Source organism: Panthera leo, chromosome D3, assembly GCF_018350215.1.
Source record: "Panthera leo isolate Ple1 chromosome D3, P.leo_Ple1_pat1.1, whole genome shotgun sequence".
NCBI lineage: Eukaryota > Metazoa > Chordata > Mammalia > Carnivora > Felidae > Panthera > Panthera leo.
Genome location: NC_056690.1, coordinates 65,266,760 through 65,287,357, shown reverse-complemented (window position 1 = coordinate 65,287,357; position 20,598 = coordinate 65,266,760). Strand labels below are relative to the sequence as shown.

General features: G+C 44.2%; 1 protein-coding gene and 1 long non-coding RNA gene across 4 annotated transcripts in view; both read right to left on the bottom strand.

Annotated features, from left to right (window-relative positions):
• Positions 1-20,598, bottom strand: part of SETBP1 (SET binding protein 1) — a 375,264-nt gene that overhangs the window by 236,245 nt on the left and 118,421 nt on the right. The gene's annotated exons all lie outside the window — the stretch shown is intronic.
• LOC122204163 lies at positions 9,212-18,742 on the bottom strand. Its single transcript, XR_006195526.1, has 4 exons — positions 18,557-18,742; positions 10,028-10,181; positions 9,539-9,660; positions 9,212-9,454 (listed from the first exon to the last, which is right to left on the bottom strand). It is a non-coding gene; the product is annotated as an uncharacterized LOC122204163 (long non-coding RNA).

Sequence of the window (20,598 nt, the reverse complement as noted above, 5' to 3'; positions counted from 1 at the left end):
GACAGAGGGAGCACTGCATATAAATGCACAGGGGTAGAGAAAGATAAAGAATGTCTGAGGAAATTCAGGACAATGCCAGGTGCAAAGGAAAGAGAGGTAAGATTGTAAAGAGCTTGGATTCTGCTTTACAGAGTTTGGATTTTATTCTGTAGGTGTTGTGGAGCCAGTAGGGGTTTTTAAGCAACACCTTTCTGGGAGGTGGGCAAAGAAGGAATAAATGTCCTGATTTTACATATGAAAACAATTGCAGCACATAGAGATTATGTCTGAGGGCAGTCAGCCAGTGAGGTTTGGAACATAGGTCTCCCTACTCCTAACCCAGACTGCTTTCCACCAACACAGGCTGTTTCCAGAGTCAATGTATCTTTGTGGGAAGCAATATATCTCTCCGGACATCCTGTGGGAAGCAGAATCCTTACCTGCCAATAAGAAATTGTAATCCTCTTACTTCTATGAAAGGAAATGTTACTTTGATGGCTCCCAAGCTACCAGGTATACATTTCTCTCAAGTCACTTACCAGAATGTCACTGTGACGATACATCCATCTGTCTTACTGTACTAAATCGTGAGCTCCTTGAAATCGGAGACTGTGTCTTCAGTCAGTCTCTGAGACAAGTGTTAACTGAGCAATCACCATGTCCCAGGCACTGTGCTAGACACGCAGTATTTCCCTCTGAGTGACCTAGACATGGCTTCTGGCCACCAGAGCCATTTCATCCCCGTATTTCCAGTGCTTGGGCATGGGGGTTGACACTCTGAAAAAGGTGTGTGAATGATGGAGTGGGTAGAGCAGGGAGTGCTATTTTTTGCCTCAACATCACAGAGGTTTCCTGAAGTTGTGCCCTGTGTGTGCACAGCTTGCAGAAGACAAAAAGCCTGAGTGTAAACCCCTGCCCACATCCCCGCCCCCGCCCGTGCCTCCCCCACCATTCAGAAACACTGGGCTGAGGATGGAGGCACACACCAGGCTAGATAGACTTCACGGGCCCAGGCCAGATAGAGGATAAGCAGGTGCCAGAACTCCTTCTGTCTGGTGGCCAGGAAAACACCGCATCAGAAGTTCCAAGACTTAGGAAAGTAAGGAGTGGATGCCTTCACTGCCTTCTAGTGTCTTCCCCTGGTCCATTTATGATTCTTACCTACCTTGCGTGATTGAGGAAGAAACTAAAGCCCTGAAACAGGGAAACCACTAGGCTGTAGGTTGAGCACTGGGCTCCAGAACCCAAGCTCCAGTCATGTTACTGCCCACCTGCCACGTGGCGCTCAGCAGGGTGGCTCTAAGCCCAGCTGGGGCTGGCCTGGTGAGGAATGTTCTCCTGCTGAGCAAGCCAGAAAGAGCCGCCAGCAACTGCTGCCACTCCCCCATGAACCAGCCAGCCTCCTTAAGCCCCATGGACTAGCAGGCCTGGTACAGCTTCCAGCTGCCAGCCCATTCCACCACCAGCAGTGACTGGCAAGTCCAACAGGGCACCCCTTTTTGTGAAAGAGTGAGCCTGCCTGCCCAGACCTGGCCATGGTCTTTACCTTTTGCTGTTGCTTGGGATCAGTTCAATTTTCCTTGTCCTCAGGGTGTACACGTGGGATACATGCAAACCTACTTCATTCTGGAACAATCTTTCTCAGTGGAAATTCTTAGTATCCACTTCCTACCTGCTGGCTGTATTTTAACCCGAGTGCAGCATGATCACCTGAGCCAAGGCAGATCCAGGCAGTTTCCACTTTCTTTTTCTTTTTTTGTATCCATATGAGATGATGGATGTTAACTAAACTCACTGTGAAAATCATTTCACAATACACACAAGTCAAATCATTACACTGTACACCTTAAATTTAAACAGTGCTTATATCCTAATTATATCTCAGTAAAACTAGGGAAATAAAAGAAAAACACTGGATCCCCAGTACAAGGTTCTGACTGTGAGTCTCACTTCTGCAGTCTGCTCAGTACCTTGAGTAGGCTATTAACCTCTGGACTATAGTGTCCTACTACAATACAGGGGTGCCCTCTGTTACCACTCAGGAGGCTGTGAAGATTGAGAGAAAGGGCTTCCATTTCTGTTTGCACCTCCACCTACTTCCAAAAATGTTTGTGTGACTGTCTGAAAAGAAGGAAACATAAGCTAGTAAGACTTACTATAAAAAGAAAAGCTCCACTGCTATGCAGAGGAAGGATGAGAAGGGAAAATTATACCCACACTCTCAGATGACGGAGTGGTGGGTAAGTATTCCTCAGTTCTCATGGGAGAGGGCATGAGCTCTGGCCGTATCTGGTGCTTGATCTTGGTGATCAAAGGAAACCAGGTGATCGCCCACCCCCAACTAAAGGTGACATTTTGATTCATCTTTGGAAAACTAACATGACACAAATATCAAGAGGTAAAAGGGACGTCTATTTCTCACTCTCAAGTATCTGTCCTAATGAAACAATCCCAGAGAATAAAAAGCTACCTACAAAATTATTTGCCTGCTTTCAAAAGTCCAATAATAGCAGACTATTAAAACAAATGTGGGGCATGTGTGTGTGTGTATGTGTATGTGTGTGCTCAGTGAAATATTATCTATTCACTAAAATCACTAACAACAAATGGAGAAGTATTTGTGACAATATTTTTTTAAATTTTTTTATGTTTTTATTTTATTTTTGAGAGAGAGAGAGAGAGAGAGGGAGAGACAGAGAGAGAGAAGTGGGGGGGGGGGAGGGGCTGAGAGAGACACACAGAATCCAAAGCAGGCTCCAGACTCTGAGCTGTCAGCACAGAGCCTGATGCGGGGCTCGAACTCACTGACTATGAGATCATGACCTGAGCTGAAGTGGAACGCCCAACCGACTGAGACACCCAGGTGCCCTGTACTTGTGACAATATTAAGTGAAAACAAATTCACAGGGATAGAAACAATGACTGGAGCACTGTAGCATGTTTTCACAGACAGAGATGGTTAGAAGGGCACTGTAACAACTGAACATAATCCCATTAAATGTGTGAGAGTGTGTGTGTGTGTGTGTGTGTGTGTGTGTGTATTTCTTTTCTTTTCATGAAAAGAACTCTCAGAATGTTCTTATAAATGCTTTTGTGAAAATAACAAACATCAAAGAAATAATCCTTCATGTCCCCTGGGTCTCTGTGTAGGCCACCTTTAACTTTGCAAGAGGTAGGCAGGTATGATTTCAATCTTCTCAAAAGTGATTCACATCAGTGGAATGGGGGCAGGAGTTAAGACACTAAATGAAACCCACTAAGGACACTTGTCACCTTGGCAACCTTTGGTCACTACCCCAATGGCCATGGACACCAGCTGTAAACCAAAGGAGTCCATGCATCAGAGTGGAAAGCACGCTGTTCTGAGGGTCTTGGGCTCACTACTGCCTGACCTTGGCCAAAGTCATTTCATAGTTCTAGCCTCATTTCCTCATCTGCAAAACAAGGAGGCTGAGATCAACAAAGTCCGAAGTCCTTCTTTTTTTAAGGTTCAGTGATTTTATGATCCTCTGCAATAAATAAATGAATAAATAAATAAATAAATCCACTGGAATAAATTTCTTTTTTATATATGAAACAGTTTGTAATGAAATATCTCTATAATTAAAAAAACAAACACCTGCCTCTCAAAAGACAACACAGACTAACAAAAGAGTGTGTAACATGGTGTTAGACAAGGTTTCAAATCCAGGCCTGCCACTTCCTGTTTAGGAGGTCACTTAACACTGGGGTAAAAGAGGATTAAATGTGATAATTTGCAAAACTCAACATGGATGCAGAGTGATGGAGACACCTGCTTGAAACAGGTAAGCCTGCAGCAAATAAGCAGCAAGATATAGACGTCCTATGCAATAACCCACCTATTCTTGGAAGATCTGAAGATGCTCTGAAAGGTTGTAGATTTCCAAGAACAATAAAGGTTATAGATTTCCAAGAACCAGAAGAAAGGTCATAGATTTTTCAACACAGTTCGGATTTCTCAGTTCACATAATCTGATGGCTCACTGTCCCCAGGACACACATGTCCCAGGTTTTGTTCGGAAGTGTGGCTGCCCACAGTGCACCTCCTGGCTCCGCAGAGACCCACAATCATCCCAGACCAAGATGACTGATTTTAAAGTGGTTACTCACCACACACTTTCCCCACGCAGGTGTAACGCTCAAGTGCAACGCTCATTATTTGGCCAGATTCTTGCCTGGGTTCTGCGTTAGGGTGGTCAAATGGACAATGACAGAGACTGGACATTATATTTTTGAGTCCCCAGTATTTAACCATGTGACCCTAGGAAAGTCACTTGCCCAGTCTGGGCTGTGGTTGCCTGGTGAGGAGGCTGGTCTGGAACATAATTAAGCCTCCAGCTTTCAAATGCAATGCTTCTTTCTTACCAGCCTGCACTCCTAGCAAAGTCTCTTGGCTCTCCTCTTACGCCTACACTAAGTCATTTGGATCCATGGCCTCTTGGTTTTACTCTCAAGGATGCAGCTGGGCTGGTGCTGTGTGCAGATTTGCTACTTGTCAACTGAGGGAATGCACAAAATGAGCCCGAAGATTCCTAAATGCTGTCTGGACTTAATCCAGGGCAATATTATTATCTGACCCCAAACAGAACAAGCCCTGGAAGATGGTCAATTTCCTTAAGTCGGTGGCTGGATCCATGTTTAATGCGTTCTTGTCAGCTCAAAGCAAGACACACAGTATTCTGGGTCAGAAAGAGGTGAAAGGACCCATTGGGGAAGAAGGGAGTGTGGAGAATAATCAATTTAAAAGATATTTTGTAAAAAATCCTAAGTGCTTTTTTGTTAAAACTCAGTCTAGAAGAACAAAAACTTAAAGGGGAGGGGGACAATGTGGCTGATGAGCTGACGGGCCCTATTGCACTAAACACAGGCCTCTGACAGATTGTAAAAGCAGGCAGCTGAGGACTCATTCAGAGAAAGGCTGTACTTCTCTCTGCAACGTCCTGGTGTCCACAGAGGGGCTGTGTCTTGTCTTGATAACTGGACATCGATGGGAAAATTCCCTTCCAGTAAAGGTAGGCAGAGAGGTATCACTGAAGTACAAAACTCACCACTGGCCTTTTCTAGAATTTGGCCAGCCCCTCCCCAGAGGGCTCCCTCCTTCCTCCTTCTGCACCTTCTCCCCTCAGCCAGCTGCAGACCTCTCTCCACATTTTCCCAAGATAATGTTTTCACAACTGCCCCTGCAGTCTGGCCCCTGGGTCCTTCCCAAGTATTTGCAATGTAACCTTGGCCTGCACCTGCTACACAGCCCCTCTCCTTCTCTCCCCCTTCAGGGGTCTGCCCTAACCCCTCTCCCCCCACCCCCACCCCCCATTAGCGGGTTCCCAGGCAGATGACACCACAGAATGAAAAAGGCCAGTGAAGGCTGCAATCTCCTGGCCTGCCTGCCCTGCCTGCCCTGCTCTGGCTTTTGTAGGAAGCTCCCTGGGAGCCCCTCCCACTTCTCCCCTCTCTAGGCCAGGCCTTCTCTCATCTGTTGTCCCTCGGTTCCCAGGCTCTCTCTCTACTGTTTCTCTAATTTGTTTATTGATTTGGGGAATCAAATCACTTTTGTTCAGCCAAAGAAACAGCCTGGTGTTACAGAGAGTGCATTCACTTGGAATCAGGGAAGCTGTATTAGACACGGACTCAGGCCACTGGGCTGGAGGGTCCTCCCAGATCATGTCTTTCAAGCCTGTCACTTCACAGATGAAGAAACAGAAGGCCCAGAGAGGCTACAGCCCCGTCACTAAGCATGTGTGTGTCCTGAGGCTGTCATTTTGCCTGTCTGGGTCCCAGGGTCCTCACCTGCCTGGCAACAGAAACATATGTTTCAGCTTCAAAGAAAATCTGGAAGATTGCAATCATATCGGTTGACCAAAGCGGTAAATGTGTAATCCTGGCTCCACCTTCATTCTTTCCAGTAGGGTTCTATCTGTCACCCTGCTGACTCCACAAGCTTGTAAGACAGGGATACAAGAGACAGACACAGACTAGAAGCTACCAGATGCCCATATCACACAGGGATATTAAACATGGGTATTAGTAGCAAAAGGCAGTGTCAACCATAACATCAGCAACCAAAAAATGGTGCTTATGGGAGGTAAGTATGTGTTAACTAATCTTATCGTGCTAAACAATATGTGCAGCAAATTATCACATTGTACACCTTAAATGACACAATGTGTATACATCACGGGATCTCAATAAAATGGGGGGGGTGCTATCAAAAAACCTCAAATTTCTGGAACCCCAGCCCCAAGAAAATGACCAAAGTAAACAGTGGCAATAAGTCTTAATTGGATAATCTGAAATTCTATTGCCCACGTCTGCCTTCTTTGACCCTAGGAAGCAGGTATGGACCCATCCTTAGAGCACTCCCTCAAATCTGACTCACAGTGTCAAGTTCAATTCAAACCCCTGCTAACAGCTCCCATCTCTGAATTCTGAAGCCTCGATGACTTTTACCACACACCTGAGTGTCAGATTGTGCGGTCTAACTTTTGTGTCTTCATCCAGACAGAGATGCATCCTTAAGGACCGGAATTACATACTCCCCTATCATACCTCAGTACCTGACACTGGGCACATGGTAAAATCTTAGCAAGTATCAGCTGACTGATTTCCAAAATGAGGAGAGAACAGGAATCCAAGTGTACACTGAGCTCCTGGCACTTTCCATGTCAAGCCCAAGAGCTCCGCATCTTTCCACCCAGTCCTCCCTGGCCAAAAAGATACTTCTGATGCCAGCAGCAGAACACATAGCCCAATTTACAAGATTTCAATTCACATTAAGTGCTAAACAGGATTCGACGTCCCTGAATTCCATAGGTTTCTTGTTCGTAAGCCACCCTCACACACCTGTATTCCTGCTATATCACCAATCAGGTGAACCTTTTCTACAAATATGATTGTCAAATGCAATCCAATTTAAAAAATTCTGCTCATATTTTGACCTCCTGGAATACCATGCACAGCTGCACAAGTTGTACACTGCACAATATCAGGGGCAATAGTTCACAGTGCAGCAAGCTTGCATCTGCCTCCTCCCTGAAGCTTCAAGTACTTCTGCTCAGAGGGTCTGACTCTAAAGGACTTAGCATTGGGTCCACTAATCAAACATCCAGTTAAATAGGAAGGAAATTTTATTTAATCTCTGCTTGCCACTGGACGCTCCTACTTCCTAGGCCGCCTAAAATTTGCCATCATTTAAGCTAATAGATAATATTTCTGCTTTGCAATTCTGAGTGTGTAAGAAGCCACAGAGAACTCTTACCCTCTTTATTGTAATCAATTAACCTTTACAGAACCAGAGGCATTTGACTTCACCCTTGGGCTGGGATTTTTATTAAATTTCTTCTGATTCCTTTGAGCCAACGGTCCTCACAACTGTACACAGCAACCCCCACTTCCACTTGCACTACCTTGAGCCTGAAGAGAAAGGAAATCTTAGCCTCTTCTCCATCCTCCGCCTCCTGTGGTCCCTATCTCAATCCGGCAGGAGGGCAAATGCAAGACTTACATGGCTGAATAAAGAACGAGAAGCCCTGGGGCACCTGGTGTGGCTCAGTCCATTAAGTATCTGACTCTTGATTTCGGCTCAGGTCATGATCCCACAATTCGTAGGTTCGAGCCCCACATCAGGCTCCATGCTGACAGTGAGAAGCCTGCTCGGAATTCTCTCTTCCTCCATCTCTGCCCCTCCTTTGCTCATGCCAATGCACACACGTTCTCTCTCTCTTTCACTCTCAAAATAAATAAACATTAAAAGAAGAAGAAGAAGAAGAAGAAGAAGAAGAAGAAGAAGAAGCAGCTTTACAACTGGTGTGTCAGTGGAACCCCTTCTAGAACTCAGACACAGAAGGAGTGTTGAATCCGGACCCTCACCGATGGGGGTGAGCAGAGTGTGCTGAAGGAGCGAGGGAGAAGGAAGAGAGGACAAAGTTTGGGGTGGCCTTCATAACCAGGGAAAGGCCCTAGCTCCAGAGGGGGATCAGTCTACCTTAAGTCCAGCATATCGTCCGGAAAAACGTTCACCCATGTTCTGAGGATGAAGGACTGACTCTTGGTGTGTGGAATCCAACCATCATCTAACCTGGAGACAGAGCCGCTCCAATGAGCCCCTCCACCTCCACATCACTAGAACTCAAGTCTCATACCAACGTCAAGAGGCAAGAGTGCCCTCCCTTACTTTACATGTAAGGAAATGGAAGTGTGAAGACTTTCTGTTCTCAGCTAGAGACCTCAGAACAGAAGTAAACTCAAGTCTCAGTGGCTCTAAAGTCATTTCCTTTTACCTCATTCTGTGGTCAAATGCTTTATTTTCCTGACCATCTGAAGAATCTGCTATCAAAGTCATCACTTTTCTCTTTGACTACCCTTCACTCTTGTGCATGTCTCCATTTTGGACGAAGAACCTGCCTCTCCAACGAAAGGGCATGAGTCCCGGGGGCAGAAAACAGGTCACTACATGCTATGGGGCCAGTCTGATCTCTGAAGCTGATCTCCCCTCCCCACACAGAAACCTCTATTTCCACAAGAACTATCTTGCATCTGGTACAGGTTTAACATGAGGCAGATTCTGGATATATTTTTATAGAACTCTGCCCAAACCAAATAAGGCAGAGGTAGCTTCTGGAAGATGCTATCCTCTGCTTTTGGGTGAGGTTCTCTGTTCCCACTTTCCCCACTACCCCTATACTCGCATGGGGTTAGGTGCCCCTTCTTTGCTCCTTCAGGCTTTGCCTCAGGCCACTTTCTGCCTCCATCTCCTGCTAGGCGGAGGGTTCCTGGAGAACAAGGAACCTTGACCTTACTCATCATTGTACTTCTAGCCTATGGGACTTGGAAACTTTAGCACCTGATCAGGGGTGTTTCTAAACTCCATAAGGGAACCTGACCAAAAGGACTTACGGATCGGACTGGCAGAGAAGGCCACCAGCACTATTCTAACACCCCAGCAGATCTTGGGGGCCCAGGTTAACCTGTGAGCTGAAAACCCATTAGCATCCCCATGTCCAGAAACAGATGCAGACTATTTGGGTGTAAGCTCTCAGATGACCCTGAGGTTATGACTAAAATCTTAAAATCCACAGATCCCAGAAGAGAGTGTCTGGCACACTGTAGAATTACTATGTGTTTATGGAACAAATTAATTACTAAATACAAGTTGGATCGATCCCCACGTACTCTCTCTTTCCTCAGAAGGCAAAGCTGTGTAGCTTCCCTTTTTAATGATTGGCAACATCGTAGACATGTAGAGCCTGATAGAGCTGGGGGCTGACTCCAGTTTCTCATCTACAGATGGGACCACTGAGGTCCAAGATCTCACAGAAGGCTTTCTGCTCTCTGTCTAGTACACTGTCAGTGAGGCCACACTGTCATGCTCTGTAGGAAATCCGAGAGCCTGTGAGGCCTGTGGCTGAGACACGAAGCTCTTGGCTTCTTTCCTTGCATCTCCATCCAGCACTTGTCTCTGGATAGAGAAGGAGAGCTTCCTCTAGGAAAGAGAAGAAAAGCCTTTCCCCCGCCCAGGCAGCAGCCAGAACTTTTTACATACTCTGACATTCTAGGAGAGAAGCCATCTTCATAGGGTATCTTCCAATGGTAACGCCTCAATTTCAAAGACAGTCTGAAAGGACACAGCGACAGAATGGACTGTTCAAGTTGAGTTTTGTTTGACTATAGGGAACATCAGTGGGAAAGGATTCTCAGAGAAGCAGTTTAGTGCCTTCCTCCCCTTTTACAGCATGTCCCCTCTCTGTTCTCTGGGTATCTGATGCTCAAAATGAACACATCATTGACATGGGCCCAAAGAGACCTCCTGGAGTCACCCACTGTTAATGCCACAGAAGTGACAGTCTGAGCACCACCCCTGGCCAGTGGGATTTTCACATTAAAGAAAACAGTCTCAAAACAAGGGAAAGCCTAGGCCTGCTGAGTGTGGCATCCCCACACGCTAAGGCTCTCCTCCAGCTATAAACGTTTAGAAACACTGCCCCATGACTTGTCATTTTCCAGCTCACGTGTTGGATTCATTGCAACTCACCTCTAGAAACTTGGTTTTCAAGGTGTTGGCAAGAGGCAATTCAAAGTGCGGCTGGGGACAAGCATCAATGTTGCCAAGGAAAAGGCAACTGTCCTGAGTCCAAGAAAAGGTGGTCAACCAGGCACCAGCAGATCCCTCTGGGCACCATGCCAAGCTGATGTGAAAAGCCAAATACAATGATTGGGAGAATAAAAAGTAGTGCTCATTTAATGAAACCATTCACCCCACAGGGGCGTTACAGACCATTTCTTCTTGCTCACCTGTTTTCTAGAGGAACCAAGGACTAAAAATCAATCAGAATTCTAACCAAATCATAGATGTCCAATGGGATCCTGTGTATCAATACAAAATGATTGAATCTGGGGGGAAAAAAAACCCAACTTATTTAAGTATTTTTAGGAATGAGACCAGTATCACTGTGGTACAAGGCACAACCTCTGCAGGTGTGTGTGTGTGTGTGTGTGTGTGTGTGTGTGTGTGTGTCTCCGTCTGTGCGTTTGTATGTTGGGGAAGGAGGAGTTTGAGAATCGAGGCAAAGAGTGATGTCGGCAAAGGCTCACACAGAGGCTTCCTCTCACGATCCTCATGACAACACTGCCCTCCATTCTGTGCCTCCCACAGTCCTTAACCCTACAAGCCCTGGGTGCATTGATGGGGCACCTGTCAGGCTGCCCAGTTAGGTATTCCTGGGCCTCCTAGAGCTCATTTCTATGGGGAACAAGACCAAGCTGTTATTCTCTGCTGAGCTAGCCGGTCATCCTGCTCAGAAAAGTCACCACACCAGCCTTAAGGAGCATGAGAAACCAATGATGTCTACGTGTGTCAGCTCTTGGACCAGCCATCCCAAGAATGCCCATCCCTGTTGGGACCCCCACCGACAGACAGTGACTGAAGGTCTCTTGCATACTGCAAGCCATGATAGGTTTGCACCACCGTATGGGGGCATGAGCTTCTGTGTTGCTTTAATCCTCCTCATGGCAGAAGGAAGAAAGACAAAGGCTGATATTTGGTGTCAATGCAAGGTTTAACTGCAACTGTAAATAAAATTACTTTCTGTCCCCATCCTCCTTAGATCTGTTGGTTTCTTCAGCAGTCATGGTAAATGTTACATTTCAAAACTACAAACTCTACTTGGTTAGGTGTGCTCCAAACACAGTGGGTAGAAGTTAGTATCACAGTCACATGACCACACTGCAGAGGGAGGGTAAAAAATGATCAGGCTGACCGGAAAACTGTAACCTTTTTTTTGTTAGCCAGTTAAAAGAACACACCATTTTCACTGGTGTCTCCCTCTTCCCACAAAGCATGTGAGCCACTGCCACAGGGACATACGTGGAATAACACATGTGAATGTGTACATGCATGTATTTATTTAAACATCTGTCTGGATGAGTGTCCAGAGAGACATGGGGCTAGATGGGTGGATGAGTTAAGAGTTGCAGCCCGGAAAATCTCTTGCTAGATGGGTTTTGTCTCTTCATAAGTAAATGCAGTATGCTACCTTTTCAAAGAATTTAAAATTTAAGGCCTGGTCTAAAATGCTGATAGCAAGTTGTCTGCAACAGACCCAAACAAAATAAGCAGAAAGTAGAAATCTATGTTTAAGCCCTGGCTCTGAGATAGACCATGAGCTATCGGGCACTTCCCCTTGGGGTCTCAGCTTCCTAACACTTTTCCTTGGAGTCTCAGCTTTCTAACCTATAAAATGAGAAAGGTGGAAATTTGCTGGGGCGAGGACCCCTGCTCACAATTTTTTTTTAATTTCATATGTCTCTCTTCAGAAAATACATATATTCACATTTGAATACAATTCTGCACAACATTCCAAGAGATTTATCACTTGAAGCCTCTCCCTGAATTAGGTGATACCCAGGATCCCTTCCGGCTTTAAAAAATTATTCTTTATATTCCTGAGCAAAAAAAAGGGGGGGGAGGGGCCTATAGGCTTCCATTCAAATGTTTCTTTTCTTCAATCCCTCAACACAGTGATCTACATGCAAAGTTACATCAAATGTTCTAAAGTTCTATAAAACTGCTTCCCAAATCCAACTGACATGACATGTTAGGAAGCAAAAGATATTACAGTTAAGGTTTCCAATCCCTAAATCAAACCTTATTCACTCAGCTGTGAAAGTGAAGGTCTGTAAAGCCTTGGGAACTGGCATCTCCTATTCGACTCAGTTGATGGGGGGTGGGGGGGGGGTCTCCTAACTGAAGTGTTGCTTGAATCTGATTGTGAATGGACACCAGGAAACCATGAAGACAGGGGCACATTTCTTTCAGCCCAATATTATAAAGTTAGTTTCCCTCCGTCTTTGTAAAGGGGTTCTAGTATACTTTTCATTTCCAACCTTTACATAATTTTAGAATTTGGAAGGCACCTTGTACATTATCTAGTTCAGTATCTCCCTTGCAGATGAATGCTCAGAAAGGAGGACACTCACCAGATAGGGCTGGGACTCAAACTCAGTTCTATTGACTCTCAAATCTTTATTTTTTCCTTCCCTCGTCCCTTGCTGCCTATTTCAGAGGCCTCACACAGGAAAATAAAGCAGGTTGAATATGTGTTGGGAGGAGAGGAAAGGTGGAGATATTTTGTGAAATGAAGAAAAGGGTACCCAGGATAAGAGCTCTCCCGCTGTTTTCCTTTCCAACAAATGCAGTGATAAAATCCATTAAATCCATGGGGACCTGTACAAATGGGGGAGAAAATAACCCTTGCAGGGAGGCTCTAAGGGCAATTTCCCTTTTGCACAGCAGATGGGAGCCTGGAGGACTGTGTCAGTCCCAACACTGGCTGTTCTAACAGAGCATAGGGACTCTTGCTTTCTGCATTAGATTCTTTCCTGAAAAGGGTTATTCTGAGTGTTTCTATTTTATAACCTGCTTATTATCCCCTGACCCACAGGCTCCAGAGATTCTCTTGTCCATTTTGGCCAGATCTTTCATGAATCATGCCTCCTAACACTTGGGTTTGAGTTTCCTCCACTCCACCCACCCCTCAGCTTTCCCCCCAACTTTTGGACACCAGGGTAATGAGCTGTGGCCAATGAGAGACAAAGCTCTTGTTTATAGGAACAATATTATCTGTATGTGAGACTTCATTAAGGACAAATTGCCTGACGGAGCCTCTTCCCTAGATCCGCAAAATGCTGGAGGCCATGGGTAACCCCTTGACCCATTTTTATGGGCCGGTTCCCTTTATATCCATTTCCCTCATAGAGCCAAGGAGTCTTTCAGGATGGCAGATTAATTTTCCTTTTAAAGTCTGAGATTAGGAACCACACACACACACATTACTCTTCCCTGAAACATGTTAATTCCAGACTGGGACACAAAGGTAATGTGTATTTATGGGATTCATATTTTGAACTTTTGGTTTTTCCTGGAGCTGCCTTTGTAGGAGAATGAAGAGAAGTCTCATGTTTCTAGGGTCATCTAATTGCAGTTTTGAAAGTCAGATTACCCAGCGTCATCCAAACATTTCTTGCACACTCCTTCAGTCTGGTTCCCCAAACTCCTGCTACATCCTCCTCAATGTCCCCATCTGAACCTTCCAGTGCCTCAAAAGAAATGCACAATATTCTCACTGGGGCAAGTGGAAACCTTCATGCCAAAAACTGTCTTTCAGGATTCTGCTGCCAGCAATTAAAACAGAGAAGCAACCAGCCCCACAGTTATATACCACCACAGGGCACCTAATCCTACTTGGCCTAGGATTTGCATCCTACTGGTGTTTAGGATGGGGAAATAAAGGATTTGTATGGATTCACAGTCACTCACAAAAAGCTGGTTAATGACAATTTATTAATTAATTTATTTTTTAATGTTTCTTCTGTGGTCAGTTTCTGAAACTTCTTTCCCAGTCTTAATGCAGCAAATGATCAGGGGTCAGCAAAATCATGTTAAGATTTGCTGGGGTCAAATGTAATTAGAAAGGGAAATAACTTGGGAAAGGAAACAGGGTTTTTCAAATGTACTTCCTGCTGATTCTCCACACAGCCCACCAGTGCGTTCTAGGAAAGTCGATCTCCTCTGTGGTCCCCGTAAGGATCTTTCCTGCTTTCCTGTTAATACATGTGCTCATGTTCTTCTTAGAACTGCCCTCAGTTTCTCTCCATATATCCCAACCAGCAGATCCATCCCCATTGGTTCACTTCAAGTCTCCCCTTTGAAAGCCTCCCTGAGCTAACCTGTTTGACCCTGACCTTTTCTGCCTCTGAAATCCTTGTTTCAAACAAAACTTAGTTAGCAAATGACATATTTCAGTCGAAACAGTGAAAACTTCAAAATGAATGACACATGGTCGCCCTCTGCATTTCAGATGCTCACAGGCCAGTGGGGAGATAAACATAGATACAAGCAATTATAAGGAAGTGTGAAGAAGGGTGTATCAGCCAGAGTCTTCATAGGAAACAGATGGTGTACCCAAACCGGGGCAGTTAAGGGGAATTAATTTACAATGATGTAGATGGATGCAAGAGGAGCACAAACAGTGATTAATGGAGAAGCCGTTACTACCTCTAAACTTAAGGTACAGTAAGGGAATGACTTTACTGGAACCACAAAAACTTCCAGAGGGTTGGGGGGTTTTCAATGTCTTCTACCTCTGATCTAGTCTCCATTCTGTCACTGGAAAGGAACGTAATTTCTTTTTTTTTTTTTTTCTAACGTTTATTTATTTTTGAGACAGAGAGAGACAGAGCATGAACGGGGGAGGGTCAGAGAGAGAGAGGGAGACACAGAATCTGAAACAGGCTCCAGGCTCTGAGCTGTCAGCACAGAGCCCGACGCGGGGCTCGAACTCACGGACCATGAGATCATGACCTGAGCCGAAGTCGGCCACTTAACCGACTGAGCCACCCAGGAGCCCCAGGAACGTAATTTCTAAGGGGCAGATCTGAAGATCCAACTGCCTTATTTCTAAGCTCTGATGGCTTCTGTTTGCCCTGAGGGTAAAGTCCAAACTCCTTGCTTCTCTAGGCTATTCGGCATCAAGACCCAGCCACCATTATGCAGCTCACCACTTCCCCACTCCAGAGCTGCCATCCTCCATAGTGCCAGGCCCCAACTGGAATGCCATCTCCAACTAGCCAAGGCCTACTTGTCCCTCTTCCCCTTACACCTTGCCTAACCCTCCTGAGTGAAATTGCTGATTTCTTCAGCCTCCAAGTCATGATCCCCTGTATCTCTGATCAGTCCCAAAACAGTGAATGCCAAAGAAGTTCTGAGTTTAGGCAGAGACAGAGGGACAGGGCCAACTAGACATGTATTCTGTCTTAATCTTGGACTTCTTCCACACTACCATGTGGTCACATCCCAAAGGACCCATTTCTTCTTTTTGTGATCAGAAGGTCAAGATAATTCAGGAAAGATTCAGAAATAACATTTGTTGCTTCCAAAATTGGTTATACCCATACACAAAAAAATTTGGAAAGCAACTTAACTATCATGAGGCTAGCTCAATGAGAAGAAATAATTATAATAATGAAAATGACTTCAAGTCTTCTTCTGAGGGGCTGCCCTGACCTCATGCCCTTTTGGACCAGGAGCCCCTGTGGATCCAGAGAGTGCTAAGTTCCAGCAGGTACAGAACACCCTAAATCAGCAATATAAACCTTTTAGAAAGGAGTGATACCATTAGTTCCCCAACATCAGGAATCATTGGAAAATTAATCAAGAAGGTATAAAGGGCTTTTGGCAAATAAATTCACAATGATAAAATGTTGACTCGCCCAGGGGATTCTGGATGTTATTACCATTTGGGGGTTTTTTGGCTTTCAAAGTAAAAGTGAAACTGCCAAGTACTCTTGGCTTGAAGTGTCTCAAAGGAAAAAAAAAAAGCCACCAAATATGAATGGAAATGTCTCTATGATGGTGCATGGATAATTTAAGATAGGATGGAAAAGGTTCCATGATTCTAAATTGAGTAAAACAAATTTAAAATGCTTCTTGGTAGAGTAACTACTAAGATCTTAACAGAAAACAACAAAAAATAAACTCGTAAGATGGAAAGATGAAATCCGTGGACATAAACTTAAGATCTACAACATAAGTATGCAATCAAGAAACAAACTCTATGTAGAAGCTTAAAATGTGGTTTTAATATATACTTTTCCCTGTGTCGTGAGCCTTGATCAGTCTCAGCTCACGTTATACTGCCAAGACCATGCTATGCAAAGTTGTTGTCACAGAAAACATACAAGATTCCTATCCTTGCCTTGCAGAGCACACAGTGTAATCAGGGGGTAAAAACTAACACACTTGCAATGGTTTTGTGCCCAGTTCTGCACTGGCTGCAGAGAGCCTACTGGAAGTGATAGTGGAATCCCTAGATGGAAGCTGTCAGTTTGGATGGGTAAAGCTTCAGGTAGGAGTTAAGATATAAAAAGATGGGATGCCACTGCCAAGGTGGCAAGGAGGAGGGAAACTGAGTCCTCCCACTGTAAGGTCCCTGCATTAAAGCACCACTACCAGAAAGGAAAGCTTCCTGTCATGAACATGGTGCAAGCACAAAACTTACTGGAAAGATGTAGGCTTGTTTTCAGCATGTTTAGAGTTTAGGTGTTACTACTAGTCACATAGGTGGGAAAACCCAAGCAAACTGGGATATCAATACGTTTAGATAGATATACAGAGATCATTGTGGTATCAGAGAGAAACACCCTTGACACGCAGACACACACACACACACACACACACACACACACACATGCACATACAGAACTCAGAAATAACTTTTCCCCAAAAGGGAGCAAAAGAAGACAGTATTGCATGGAGACTCAGATATGATGCAAGGGACAAGTTTTTGTGATCATTTCTGCTGCTAGAAGACAGATTTGCAGTTTTAAAAAAAGTACCATTTGAAAGGTATCCATAAGGAAAACAATTTTAAAAAATTAATGAAGCTCTCTTGCTTTTCTCACAGGTACATCAGTATTCCTTCCACATTTTTATTTTTCTTCGGTTCCCTAGTGTGGCATCTTTCTCATTCGACATTCTGCATGCATTTATGTGTGGAAAGATATGACACTTCAGAATAACGGAGATATCTACAAGTATGTAACCGGGCAAAGAAAAAAGGAAAGTTTGAGGCATGATTTCAAGACTGCCCACTACATTCTTCAGACAAGCATGGAGGACCTGCCAGCCTTCTACTTGGGTATCTGGTTCAGACACTTGTATTTGAGTATAGAGGGATAAGACTAGGTGAGCTGGTTCTCTTCCCAGCCCTATCATTGCCTCATCTGGTTGACCTTGGCAAGTGCAGTAAATGTTCAGCAACTTATTTGTTGAATGAACAAGTTGGGCCAGTCAATGTCTTTTTGGATTCCCAAACGCAAGATGTTCTAACCCTACAATCTCAGATCTGAGCTCAGGGTCTTGCTGAAGCTGTGGGGAAACCCAAAAGAAGGACAACTCATACCTTCAAGCAGCAAGCAGTCTTGCTCTCCAACATGAAGAAGAAAAGTAAATGCCCAACATGAAGTCAGAACAGTTCAACAGAGCATGCAAATGCATAAAGGGTAATAAGGACAACAGAACAGTATGAAAGAAGTGCCTCCACCCTGTCCAGTGTGATTAAGAAGACCATGATGGAGTAGGCTAATATGACTTTAGGAAGGGGGGTGGATTTGAGTAAGAAACTGAAGAACTGGTAGGCTGTGAAATACTGAAGTAAGAGGAGTATTCACACACACATGCACACACATGCTCTTATACACATGCACACACATGGACCCACAATCAACCCCACAGGTGCCTGGCAGCTGTTATATACACAAAGCCTCAGGTACACAGATGATAGGTAAAGATAAGGTTTTCCATCTAAGTTTCCAGTACCAACTTATAGTATCCTGAAAATGCTTCTATTGCTCTTAATCTGTTATTTCATTCCTCAAGGGCTTGAGGGATGTTGATGTTCAAATTATTCTATACATTAAAATCCCTGGAGAGAGGAAATTTCCTATATTAGTTGTCCCCAAACTTTAGTTCTTTTTTAAAATTTTTTTTTTAACATTTATTCATTTATGAGAGACAGCACAAGCAGGGTAGGGGCAGAGAGAAAGAGGGAGACACAGAATTGAAGCAGGCTCCAGGCTCCAAGCTGTCAGCACAGAGCCCGACGCGGGGCTCGAACTCACAAACTGTGAGATCATGACCTGAGCCGAAGTCGGACGCTTAACCGACTGAGCCACCTAGGCTCCCTAAAACTTTAGTTCTGTGGGTCTTGAGGGAATACTACGTCCAAGAGTCAAAGCACATACAGCATGACCTCCAGGGAAGGCCAGGATTCCAGAGCAGACTTGTGTCAAATGCCTACCAAAGGGATACCCAGTCTTTAATTATGTCTCACTCTATTTTCCTAGGAAAAGCAAGTCATGCAAACCAGTAAGTAACAAGGTCTGGAGAAGCTCAGACTGGGCCACATAAGAACATCCCATAATAGGACTCTAACGAGGGTAGAGTGGATGAGGCTCACTAAGTCAGAGACCACTGTTCCACGTTCAGGTCAGTTTCTTCACTTACAAGGAAGGTTGAATTTCAAGGTCCCCACGGTCCTTTCTATACTCAAGTTCTGTGTCTGTATGTTTGGGGCAAGTTGAATCATAATTGTGGGCTTTTGCTTTCCTCACAATGGATAGAACTGAAGATTGTCTCACAGACCATGAGAGTTACAAAAATACTTTGAGATCCATTAGCAAAAACATTGAGTTTTTTTAAGGTAACCATTAAAAGGGGAAAAGATATCAGACACAAAAACCAGTCCTTATAAAATAAGTTCGCCACAGGATTGCTTTTAAGCAGCTGTCTTACCCCATTTTACATGTAATGGTCTTCCACAATGTTCTTCCTCAGGCTCTCCACTGACTCTGTAGTTCAATTAACAAAAATGCACTTTATGTATCTCTTCAGGAAAATATCTGCTGCTTGAAATGAGGTACACCAGATTTTGAAGCATAGTACAATATCCCATGATGAGGAACCTAGAATATATTGGTTTGTATCATCCACTGGTCCAAGCCAACTTATTTATTCTTTTTTTTCTTACTCACAACACGCTGCTTCTTAGACTCACACAAACATGTGCACAGTACATCCCTCACTTTAAGGCATATGAGGTTTAGCCCTTGAATTCTATACCAGCTTGGTCCATTTGCTTGCTTCAAGTGTCTCTATTCCTTCAAAATCATGCATATCTGGGCAACTTGTTCCCCAAGAGATACAAATACCAGAAGGCAATCTACCTATCCCAGATTTTGTCTCTTTTCTTTTCCAGAATAAGTTATTAGTCAAAAGAGTGGTGCATGGAAAAGGAAAAGGAAAAAAAAATTGTTCCAATAACACGACATCATTTTCCCACATTCTTCTCTGTCATCTTCCAAAAATCATGAGAAGATATCATGACTTAAGGAAACAATGAATAATTGTCTAAATCTGTGAAGAGTTTTCTCTCTGAAAACAGTAAATCATATCTAGGATATAAGGAGGCTTCATTTAATGAATTACCCTGTTTAGACGTGGATAAGATGAAGGAGTTCTGGAGAAAAATACAGGAATGTAAAGAATGAGAACAAGTAGAGGGCAAAAGAGGTGAAGAAGAAAGACTAAGTAAGCAGAAGGGGAATTTAAGAAGGTTAGGAAAGAGTTGTCCAACTCCTTGTTTTCACTGTGGAGGAAAGTGAGACCTAAAGGGAAAGGCAGGAATTGGAAAGTCACAAGAGGAAAGAGGGAAAGAAAGAGAAGAGATGGAGGAGGGGAGGGAGCATCTGAATCTGAAAGCAGCCCCTGTGGAGACATGGTCTAAGAAGTCCACAGCCCTGAGGAGCACATTCCTGTCTGCCTGTCACATGTGATCTTGTGTACATGACAGCACCTGCTATTTTTAGTTCCAGTGTAACTCAAGTCACTAGTGTTCCATTGGGGTAGTTGCCACGCAGTCCTGAAGAGATGTTTTACTACTTACTCCGGAATAGCCGTGCCAAGGGCCTGGGCCTTCACAGCTACAGAACTCCACTGTGTTTATTTACAAAAAAGAGCAGCAGTTTGAACATAACCAATATGACTATTAACACAGTTCAATGGTCTGCTGTATAACAAAACACCATTTTCAGAAGACCAAAGTCATTAATTCTGGTTCCTAATGATGCCCCTTACCCCTGACCCCTGCAAGAAAATTGTGTCCTTTATCTTTTATGGTGTGTTCTATCCTGAGAATTTCCCTTATTTTCTAGTCTTTAACTCCTCATAGGGCTCTGTGCTTTGGAAGAATACCTCTGGTATCTACTTAAGCATGCCCAGGCCTAGCTGACCCATCAAAAACCTATAGATTTCCTCCAATGCCAGGGGAACAAGGCTCACTTCTACTGAAAGAAAAAACAGTTTGGCTCTTCTTTCTCACTGAAAGAAAAAAAAGTCTGGCTCTTAGAGTTATACCAACCTGTATATCTTATGGCCAAGAAATGAACACCCTGACACTACACAAGAGAAGTGCTAAGTCTGGGAATAGTTTAGAAAGTCAACGGAGCTTGACCTGAATATTAAGTAATTATGAATCATTGTTCTGGGTA